General features: G+C 38.3%; 1 protein-coding gene across 7 annotated transcripts in view; it reads left to right on the plus strand.

Annotated features, from left to right (window-relative positions):
* RELCH (RAB11 binding and LisH domain, coiled-coil and HEAT repeat containing) overlaps positions 1-12,036 on the plus strand; it is a 112,990-nt gene that overhangs the window by 13,024 nt on the left and 87,930 nt on the right. The gene's annotated exons all lie outside the window — the stretch shown is intronic.

Raw genomic sequence — 12,036 nt, forward strand, 5'->3', positions numbered from 1 at the left:
CTGGTTGGACCTCCTTGCAGTCCAAGGGACTCTCAAGAGTCTTCTCCAACACCACAGTTCAAAAGCATCAATTCTTCGGCGCTCAGCTTTCTTCACAGTCCAACTCTCACATCCATACATGACCACTGGAAAAACCATAGCTTTGACTAGACGGACCCTTGTTGGCAAAGTAATGTCTCTGCTTTTGAATATGCTATCTAGGTTGGTCATAACTTTCCTTTCAAGGAGTAAGCGTCTTTTAATTTCATGGCTGCAATCACCATCTGCAGTGATTTTGGAGCCCAGAAAAATAAAGTCTGACACTGTTTCCACTGTTTCCCCATCTATTTCCCATGAAGTGATGGGACCGTATGCCATGATCTGCATTTTCTGAATGTTGAGCTTTAAGCCAAAATTTTCACTCTCCACTTTCACTTTCATCAAGAGGCTTTTTAGTTCCTCTTCACTTTTCTGCCATAAGGGCAGTGTCATCTGCATGTCTGAGGTTATTTAGATTTCTCCCGGAAATCTTGATTCCAGCTTGTGCTTCTTCCAGCCCAGTGTTTCTCATGATGTACTCTGCATAAAAGTTAAATAAGCAGGGTGAGAATATACAGCCTTGACATACTCCTTTTCCTATTTGGAACCAGTCTGTTGTTCGATGCCCAGTTCTAAGTGTTGCTTCCTGACCTGCATATAGGTTTCTCAAGAGGCAGATCAGGTGGTCTGGTATTCCCATCTCTTTCAGAATTTTCCACAGTTTATTGTGATCCACACAGTCAAAGGCTTTGGCATAGTCAGTAAAGCAGAAATAGATGTTTTTCTGGAACTCTCTTGCTTTTTCGATGATCCGGCGGATGTTGGCAATTTGATCTCTGGTTCCTCAGCCTTTCCTAAAACCAGCTTGAACATCTGGAAGTTCACGGTTCACGTACTGCTGAAGCCTGGCTTGGAGAATTTTGAGCATTACTTTACTAGCGTGTGAGATGAGTGCAGTTGTGCGGTAGTTTGAGCATTCTTTGACATTGCCTTTCTTTGGGATTAGAATGAAAACTGACCTTTTCCAGTCCTGTGGCCACTGCTGAGTTTTCCAAATGTGCTGGCATATTGAGTGCAGCACTTTCACAGCATCATCTTTCAGGATTTGAAATAGCTCAACTGGAATTCCATCACCTCCACTAGCTTTGTTCATAGTGATGCTTTCTGAGGCCCACTTGACTTCACATTCCAGAATGTCTGGCTCTAGATGAGCGATCACACCATCATGATTATCTGGGTCATGAAGATCTTTTTTGTACAGTTCTTCTGTGTATTCTTGCCACCTCTTCTTAATATCTTCTGCCTCTGTTAGGTCCATACCATTGCTGTCCTTTATTGAGCCCATCTTTGCATGAAATGTTCCCTTGGTATCCCTAATTTTCTTGAAGAGATCTCTAGTCTTTCCCATTCTGTTGTTTTCCTCTATTTCTTTGCATTGATTGCTGAGGAAGGCTTCCTTATTTCTCCTTGCTGTTCTTTGGAACTCTGCATTCAGATGTTTATATCTTTCCTTTTCTCCTTTGCTTTTCGCTTCTCTTCTTTTCACAGGTATTTGTAAGGCCTCCGCAGACAGCCATTTTGTTTTTTTGCATTTCTTCTCCACAGGGATGGTCTTGATCCCTGTCTCCTGTACAAGACAGTAGCGAAAAATGTCGTTCTTTGCTCACAGATTATTGGTGCCTGTGTACCAGCTTCTCTGTTCTCAGTCTCCTATTGCTATTTTATCGTGAAGGTCAGTTTTATTTGGAAGGGAAATTTTGAGACTCAGTTGATAATTCTTACTATCATGTTGACAAAGATCTCTTTTAGGATACATTTGACATGTTTCAAGCAGACAGAATTACAACAATAGCTTCTTATTGCACTCTAATAAGTATTGCAGAGTATTGCCCTGCACATTACACTGTATGGGGAGTCTTGTAAATATTCTGTATATATGTGCAGAAATAGTACCACCATTGGAGAAGTGTGTAGCAGCAGCCTTAAAAGCTTCTAATTTTTTTATTCAAGAGTAGTTCCTGATTATAGGCATTCTGTACAATCACTGTAAGGAATAAAGCGTGTGTGTGTGTGTGTGTGTGTGTGTGTGTTGGGGGATAGGCGGCGTGGAGAATGGATGTATGAGTAAGGAGAAATGTCCAGAGAGTATAAGATGAGATGATGAGAGTAACGAATGTATCACCAAAATCTCTTAGTCATATTTTATTATGTTCTTAATGTTTAATATTTGCATTGTGGTAAGTTACAGTAGTAAGAATACTGATTTTTGCCTCTTGAACCTTCTAATAAGATGTCTGTAACAAATAGGTAGCTTGTATTGATACGTGGGTTTTTGAGTCTACAGGCTCACTGACTGAACTCTTCCTAACAAGTTTTTGTTTTTTTTTCTTTTGTCTGTAAACAATGTTGTCTTCTGAGTGTAGTTTTGATCAAAATACATATAATACAAAGGTTGGAAAGTAAGATGTATACTTATATATTCTTGGTAGGACACTCTTTTGAGAGTAATTTGGTGGTATCAAGCACATTTTAAAAATGCATGTTCCTTAGTGTCCAGTTCCATTCCATATTTTATTAAAGACAAGCTCGTTTGCATCAAAATTATTGAACCTAGATTTTTTTCATATCTTCTACGTTCAAGTAAAGGTGTCAAAGTTTTAAAACAACCTGAATATCCAACGGGGGGATCAGCTAATTAAAGCAGAGTGATCTGTATGCGCTGATGTGGAATGACAGAAGATACATTACAAGTTGAACAAGTTAGGATGCAGGCAATATTGTGAATTGTTTCCATTGACCTACAAAAAGGGAGAAACTGGTCTATGCCTAGCGTATTTCTGAAAGGATACGTACAGAAGAGTCTAAGCAATGATTGGTGACCCATAGGGTGATGGTGGCTGGTGAAGATGGGCTAACCTTTTATTTGTGTGCCCTTTGGTATTTTACTACGTATCATGTCTTAAGTGGCAAGACTGGGATTCCAAGCCAGATCATCAGCTTCCAGGTTTTCATTCTTTCCATTGCAACACAACTGCTGTTTTGTCCATTTTAAAGCACAGTTAAGCAAATGTTCTTGAGTCATTTTAGTATGTGATCAGGCAAAGTATCTTAGTAACCCATTCAGAGTATATCTTACTGACTCAGAGTAGCTAGTCATTTTAATGCAGAGGGCAGGTCAGGTAGATAATATTGATCATTTAACAAATAAAATGGTAAACTGTAGCACCACACCAAGACAAAGGAGAGTAATCATTTGCTGAATGAAATTCACCTATGGAAATCCACAGAGTTGGACTAGTACGTCCTCTTTTTTTTCAGTCCCGAGGCTTTGGTGCATGGTTACATCTCAGGTTCTGGTCTAGTCCTGGAAGATGACTAAGCCTCGAGGAGGGGGGACCACGGTTGCCATCATGGGTGTAACCTTCTTCCAGATTTCCTCAGCAGTCAGAAGTGATGTTCATTCGTTTCTGAAACCAGCCGGTCCTGATGAGGTGGCTGCTGCTGCTCGGGTGCTGTCACCCTGTTCCCTGTGCTCTTTCCAACCCTCCGTCAGCCCCGTGCTTGTGTGCCGCCCTAGTTCAGGCCTTAGCTCTCATCTGGACCCTCAGCTTTACCTTAGCGCTGCTTCCTGTGCCTTTGATCAGCTCCTCCATCCTTAATTGATTTGAAAAGCAGTTTGTTCATGTCACTCTAGCTAAAACCTTTTAAAATTGCTCTCATCCAAGACAGTTTTTTTGAACGCTTTTTTATTAGCAGAATTATATATTGCAGAAAAAAAATTTTACAAATCTGTTTAGGAATTGAATTTTTCCCATTTTTGCACAGTATATGATGAAAATGACTTTGTAATAGTTTATTGTAAATATGCCTCATAAAGTCCCCCTGTAATTCTGTTCGTTCCCGTGTTTTCATCCACGCTGCCATATGCAGCCCTTTGTTGCACTCACGTCGTTTACTTAGTGTGTCTTGAACTTGCTTTGTATATTCTTGTCTCAGTGCTCTTCTCCATATTATTTTTCCTTCTCTTCATGTTCTTTTCCTCCATCATTCTTTTCTGCTTTCCAGATTCTGTTTATCTTTAAGAGAAGGTCCAGTTAATCTTCCTTCCTCATACTGGTCTCTAAATCCTCTGAACTTGTGTGTGTTTGTTTTGTCTCATGGAATTACATGAAACGTGTGACTGTGATGCTGCTGCTCTTGTTTTTGTAGGCTGCTCTTCTCGCTGACTAGACTTTTTTTAAGGTGTTTGTTGGAGTTCCTGTCTCATATATCTTTGTCTTCTTTCACACCTGGCACAAGTGCCTAAAGTAGGCAGTTCATAAATATTTATTTAGCATGAATATAGAGAAGAGACCGTATTTTATTTATCTTTTTGTCACCAGTGCCTAATATTGTGCCTGACAAATAAGCCTTTAAATAAATGTAGATGGTATGTTAAAAAGATGATCTTTAGGTATTGGGATCTTTTAAATATGTAACTTTGGAATATTCCTTGTAAAATTAGCTTTTCCCTCTGTAGCCTGAGGAAAGTTGAGTCCAGGTTGACCTTACTGAGATCATTCACAGTATCAAGCCCAACTTGGCTGGTATCTAGTAGATGTGAGCCTGCAAGCTTTCACATGTTGCCCAAGAAAACTAATGGTTTAGAGCACAGGCTTTGGAGTCAGAGGGCTTGAATTCATATTTCTACTCTGCTCCTTCCCAGTTGCATGAGTCTAGGATAGTCTCTTTATCCTTATTCTGTATCCAAAATACAGAAGGTAACAGCTCCTGTTTATCTGTGAAAAATATCTGGCACAGAATAAGTGGTCAGTTCAGTTCAGTTCAGTCGCTCAGTCGTGTCTGACTCTTTGTGACCCCATGAATCGCAGCACGCCAGGCCTCCCTGTCCATCACCAACTCCCAGAGTTCACTGAGACTCACGTCCATCGAGTCAGTAATGCCATCCAGCCATCTCATCCTCTGTTGTCCCCTTCTCCTCCTGCCCCCAGTCCCTCCCAGCATCAGAGTCTTTTCCAATAAGTCAACTCTTCGCAGGAGGTGGCCAAAGTATTGGAGTTTCAGCTTTAGCATCAGTCCTTCCAAAGAAATCCTAGGGCTTATCTTCAGAATGGACTGGTTGGATCTCCTTGCAGTCCAAGGGACTCTCAAGAGTCTTCTCCAACACCACAGTTCAAAAGCATCAATTCTTCGGCTCTCAGCCTTCTTCACAGTCCAACTCTCGCATCCATACATGACCACTGGGAAAACCATAACAGCCTTGACTAGACGGACCTTTGTTGGCAAAGTAATGTCTCTGCTTTTCAATATGCTATCTAGATTGGTCATAACTTTCCTTCCAAGGAGGAAGCGTCTTTTAATTTCATGGCTGCAGTCACCATCTGCAGTGATTTTGGAGCCCAGAAAAATAAAGTCTGACACTGTTTCCACTGTTTCCCCATCTATTTCCCATGAAGTGATGGGACCATATGCCATGATCTTCGTTTTCTGAATGTTGAGTTTTAAGCCAACTTTTTCACTCTCCACTTTCACTTTCATGAAGAGGCTTTTTAGTTCCTCTTTAGTTTGCCATAAGGATGGTGTCATCTGCATATCTGAGGTTATTGATATTTCTCCTGGCAATCTTGATTCCAGCTCGTGCTTCTTCCAGCCCAGCGTTTCTCATGATGTACTCTGCATAAAAGTTAAATAAGCAGGGTGACAATATACGGCCTTGATGTACTCCTTTTCCTATTTGGAACCAGTCTGTTCGATTCCCAGTTCTAAGTATTGCTTCCTGACCTGCATACAGATTTCTCAAGAGGCAGGTCAGGTGGTCTGGTATTCCCATCTCTTTCAGAATTTTCCACAGTTTATTGTGATCCACACAGTCAAAGGCTTTGGCATAGTCAGTAAAGTAGAAATAGATGTTTTTCTGGAACTCTCTTGCTTTTTCGATGATCCAGCGGATGTTGGCAATTTGATCTCTGGTTCCTCAGCTTTTCCTAAAACCAGCTTGAACATCTGGGAGTTCACGGTTCACGTACTGCTGAAGCCTGGCTTGGAGAATTTTAAGCATTACTTTACTAGCGTGTGAGATGAGTGCAATTGTGCGGTAGTTTGAGCATTCTTTGGCATTGTCTTTCTTTGGGATTAGAATGAAAACTGACCTTTTCCAGTCCTGTGGCCACTGCTGAGTTTTCCAAATGTGCTGGCATATTGAGTGCAGCACTTTCACAGCATCATCTTTCAGGATTTGAAATAGCTCAACTGGAATTCCATCACCCCCACTAGCTTTGTTCATAGTGATGCTTTCTAAGGCCCACTTTACTTCACATTCCAGGTTGTCTGGCTCTAGGTGAGTGATCACACCATCGTGATTATCTTGGTCGTGAAGATCCTGTTTGTACAGTTCTTCTGTGTATTCCTGCCACCTCTTCTTAATATCTACTGCTTCTGTTAGGGAATAAGTGGTCAGAAAGTGTTAAATATAATAATAGATAATGCTGTTAATAATAACCCTCCTCTTTACCTGACAGCTGTTCATATGGTCAAGTCATCTCTCATTATAGAAACTTTACCTTTAGTGAATAGTTTGTCAATAAAGTTTCAGTGTTCGCCTGTTCCTAAGTGTAAGTCTTTTAATTTGATGTTTAACTCAGTGAAATCTTGTGACAAAGAAAAGACAGTGAACTGGAAGCTGGGAGACTTCAATTATACCCCGAGCTTCTCACAAAGGTTAATTTGCTTAACCTTTAACATAGTCTACTTGTATTGTTATTAACTGTGTGCCTGACTGAATTCCAGTGGTTTATAAGCTTACTTAAGGCTAGAGCCAAGTCTTACTTAATTTTTATCTTTCTACTCCACACCATGGATTAGTAAATATACACTGAATGAATACACAGCTCTGTTTTTTTATTAGTCAAGATGAGGGGTTGGGCTGATAGGGGCCAGTGAAATGAGTCCCCATGTTAGAGAAGAACTGAAGATCAGGAAATCTAAATGTAAATTTTGCCACTGACAAATTTCTAAGATCCATTTTTTAATTTAAATGGATAATAGAGTGTTTATGTATGACCTCAAATTTAGATATAATTATTTTTAAGGTAAATTTGTTATCTATTACTGAATTTATAAACTATATACTTCTTTCTTTGCTTTAACCCTAACCCATGACACAGGTGTAGTTCAGTAAATGATCTTTACTAAGCAAATTGAAATTTAAATCTAATTGCTTGACATTATTTTTCTTTAAATCCATTAATTGTAAATTGGGTATTTTAATGACTTTTTAATTATAAAATGCCCATATTACAAAAAGTATTAATTGTAAAAAATTTAAACAGTATAGAGAGAAGTATTCAGAAATTTTAAGTCTGTTCTTCAGAATCAGTTATATCTATAGTCTTTAAAAATTATTCTTTAATTCTTTATTGTATTTTCCTGTTATTAACCTGGTACACAGTAGTTGTTCACTGAACGTTCACTGAATTAACCAATGCACTTTACCAGTCAGGAGCTGATCAATTTTTCTGATACAGTTTTCTTTTACAGTGCTATTGATATCTAATTTCTATAAAAGATAGCTTTTCAAGAGTCTGAAACTAATTTTTTTAGCTATTGTAAGAATACATTCTGTCATCAGTACTAAAAGATTAAATGTATATAAATAAGACTACTCTCATACAGTAATTTATAAAATCAGTCTGCATGCCCTGTAGTTACACTGTGTCTAATGGTTTTAGTTTTCAGGCCTACTGAAACTTACATACAGGTTTTACTGGTTTGCCAGCTATGACGGAAGTCCCTGATCATTCAGTTTCTGAGTTACAAAGTGAATTACTAAGAAGTTACACAATCTTGGAATTTGAAGAAATGCTTTGTGGTATACTGTATATTAAAAAGGGGTAATAGCTTCTTTCTTAAGAAAAGAGGCCAGTTTTTCCAAACTCTTCCTCTTTTATATCAGAGTATTTGGAAAGGTATGTGCTTGCCCTGGAAAAGAATTCTGGTTGAATCCAAAGAAACTTATTTATCTAGAAGCTATAATCTTACCTCAGTTCGGTTCAGTCGCTCAGTCGTGTCTGACTCTTTGCAACCCCATGGACTGCAGCTTGCCAGGCTTCCCTGTCCATCACCAACTCCCAGAGCTTGCTCAAACTCATGTCCATCAAGTCGCTGTTGCCATCCAACCATCTTGTCCTCCGTTGTCCCCTTCTCCTCCTGCCCTCAATCTTTCCCAGCATCAGGGTCTTTTCCAGTGAGTCAGTTCTTCACATCAGGTGGCCAAAGTATTGGAGTTTCAGCTTCAGCATCAGTCCTTCCAATGAATATTCAGGTCTGATTTCCTTTAGGATGGACTGGTTGGATCTCCTTGCTGTCCAAGGGACTCTCAAGAATCTTCTCCAACATCACAGTTCAAAAGCATCAATTCTTTGGCGCTCAGCTTTCTTTATAGTCTTAACTCTCACATCCATATATGACTACTGGAAAAACTGATAAATCTTACCTATTAGTATTAAATTCCAAAGTATATTTTATATACAAACTGTTATAGGTTAACTCCATCAAAGTTGAAATTACTTTCTTCCATACCTAATTATTTTCTGACATGGCATATATTTTAATACATTGGGAGATTGCTTTTACTTTTATGACATTAATGTTATTGTAGTTTAAAAGATGTTAAAGTTTTTTTTCCTTGGAGAATATAAAATTGTTGGCCTGGAACTAAAAAGAAAAAGAATATATTTCTCAATGGTCATAATAATACCAAGACAGAAATTAAGCTGCATTTGCTTTCCCCAAAGACTCTTTCCTATTACAAACTTCTGGAGAAATAGTTTAGTGGAGAAATAATGTATGATGATCAAATAGGCTCTAACCTAGTAGGCCTGTATGTCTGACTGAAAATACCAGAAAGAGAAAGAAATACTTAGAAAACTAACATTAGATACTTAACATGTAGAAATATATGTATCTGAAATCAACAACCAACATCATACTTCACCATTCATGAAACTCAGGAATAAACAGTGAGGTCTGCTACACTGCCACCAGAATGCTGGTTGATAGAGATTTATCCTACTGGGTGTACATGTGTTAACACACAGATTGGAGGCATGAGACGAGCTAGTGAGGAGCTAAAACATGCTTCTGAGTGTGAGCAGAGGGACTAGTCCTCAAGAGGAGTTTCTGATCAGGGCAGTAACTGCAAAACAACTTACCAGGAAAATCTGGATGCTAGTTACATGATCAAAGAAAGTGAACAGAAAATTTGCACACATACACCCGAAAAAGGTAGATGGCCATCATATCTTTAAAAGAATGTTCAAGTTCACCAGGTATAAATGCATAATTAAATAAGACAACTTTATAGTATATGTTAAATTGGTGAGATTAAAAATAATAATACCAAACATTGACAACTGCTATTGTATACTGTGGATGGAACTCAGATTGCTGTGCTTACTTAATTTAGAAAGCGGTCTAAGCAATGTGTATCCATCGCCTTATCAATATGGCAAAATCTCACTACATGATCTTCATTTTTAAAAAGCAAGTTACAAAGATGCAAGTATCCATTCTGTTTTTGCAGAAATGCATATGTGTACTTACACAAGGGGAAAAGAGTTCAGAAAAGAATATCTAGAAATTCTGGGGGGAAAATTAATAATCTCTGATCATGTTTTAATCTTAGTAAGATTGGAATGGTTTATCTACTTTTCTATGTACCTCTATTTTTATAATTATTTATAGTATGTGTATTTATATAATTGGAGGAAAGAGCTCTTATTTTCAGTATGGTACAAATCATTGGAGAAAAGTCATTATTAAAAAAACAACAGGAAATTTGAGGTAGTATACATATAATGATCTGAGGACACCATTTTATAATATTAGTTATTTACTAGGCAGATGTATTCATAGGTCAGTGGTCTATTCCAGTCAAGCATTTTGTACTTTTACTTGTTTAAAAGATGTATAAGTAAAAAGCCTTATGAGGTTTATCCATTATATTTTGAAATTTATTTCCTTTTTTTTTGTGACACATTGTCTAACTTTGGTTCCATTTCAAACAGTAGAAGTAAAACAAAATTATTTATTTTGTCATTTAAGACAATAAGAAATCATAGCTATTTCCCAGTATTACAACTTCAGTTATTAAATTCTAGGAGTCAGTGGATCCTGGACTTAACTTAAATGTGAGTTTTTCTGGTCCCCTTTGTATATCCAGTTTTTTTCCAACATTTTTTTTGAAAATTTCCAAACTTAAGAAAGGTGGGAAAAAATTTTTACAGCTGATATCTAACACCTTGATTATGCAATTAAATTTTTACTGTGATTGCTTTATCTACCACCTCGATTATGCAATTAAATTTTTACTATGATTGTTTTATCTCCAGTTTATACAACTCTCTGATCCTCTACCCATCTGAAAGTTCATCTTATTTTTTTGTGCATTCCAAATTAAGTTGCAGATATCAGTATTGGTGGTGGTTTAGTTGCTGAGTCGTGTCCGACTCTTGGAACCACATTGGCTATCACCTGCCAGGCCCCTCTGTCCATGGGATTCTCCAGGCGAGAATACTGGAGTGGATTGCCATTTCCTTCTTCAGTGGATCTTCCCGACCTAGGAATCAAACCCAGGTTTTCTGCACTGCAGGCAGGTTCTTTACCGACTGAGCTACCGGAGAAGCTTTTCAATACCGGTATGCTGCTGCTGCTGCTAAGTCGCTTCAGTCGTGTCCGACTCTGTGCGACCCCATGGATGGCAGCCCACAAGGCTCCCCCGTCCCTGGGATTCTCCAGGCAAGAACACTGGAGTGGGTTGCCATTTCCTTCTCCAACGCGTGAAAGTGAAAAGTGAAAGTGAAGTTGCTGAGTCTTGTCCGACTCTTAGCGACCCCATGGACTGCGGCCCACCAGGTTCTTTGTCCACGGGATTTTCCAGGCAAGAGTACTGGAGTGGGGTGCCATTGCCTTCTCCGGCATACTTCCCTCTAAATATTTCAGCATGCCTATCACTGACTCGAGCTCAATGTTTAGAATTCACCTTTTTTTCCTGTGAGGCAAATTTAAAGACAGTGAAATATGTGTCTCAAGTGTACTATTTGATGAGCTTCAACACATGAATGACTTGTGATGACCCAGCCTCCCGTCAGCTAGTGTCACCCCAGAAAGGCCCCTCACGCCTCTTCCCAGTCACTCAGCCGCCGCTCCAAGGACCACTATAATGATTGTTTCTACCATAAATTACTCCTGTCTATTCTAAAACTTCATGTAAATGAAATTACACAGTGTGTATTCTGTATAAGATTCTCTCATTCATCATAAAGCACTGAAATTCAGTCATGTGGCATATATCAGTAGTTTTTTTATTGCTAAGTAATATTCCTAATTTCACCCCATTTTAATATGAACTTTTGAGATTTCTATAGTAAATACTGTTATTTGATATTTCTTGGTTTATGCTTAAATAAATTATGCTCTAATGATTTGATGTGTACTTGATTCCCTGTTATTTGTTTATACCATCTTACAACAAAAGTTAATAGTAAGTTGTTATTTATCAGATATAATTAAAGTGCAGAGAAATTAAATGCTTCTCTGAATACAAGCACTGTGTTTTCAGAAGAGTACACAGTTCACCTTAATAGGAATTTAAAGAAAAGAGGTACATTGATAATAGCATAATTCTATTTGAAAAGTCAACCATTTCAATTATTGGCATATACTGATTGTTTTAAAAGGAGGTGGGGGAGCCATATGTGGATTTCAAATCTATATTTCTGTGATCTGCATTTATTGCCCAGATAGTGCTTTCTAAACAGATAATCTGTTCCTTAGAGCAGTAAGCACTCTGTGTGTAGCATGACTAAATGAAGAGTTGACCTGTTGTCCCGTCTTTGCATTAGCTAGGTACATCTTTCTTAATAAGTGTCAGCTTTGATTTCTTCCTTCAAGTGAGAATTTTTACAGTGTATTTTTCTGTTTAGAGACACTTACAAATCTGCCTAAAGCTAAGAACACTCT

Source organism: Bubalus kerabau, chromosome 21 (assembly GCF_029407905.1).
Source record: "Bubalus kerabau isolate K-KA32 ecotype Philippines breed swamp buffalo chromosome 21, PCC_UOA_SB_1v2, whole genome shotgun sequence".
In the NCBI taxonomy this organism is placed as follows: Eukaryota; Metazoa; Chordata; class Mammalia; order Artiodactyla; family Bovidae; genus Bubalus; species Bubalus kerabau.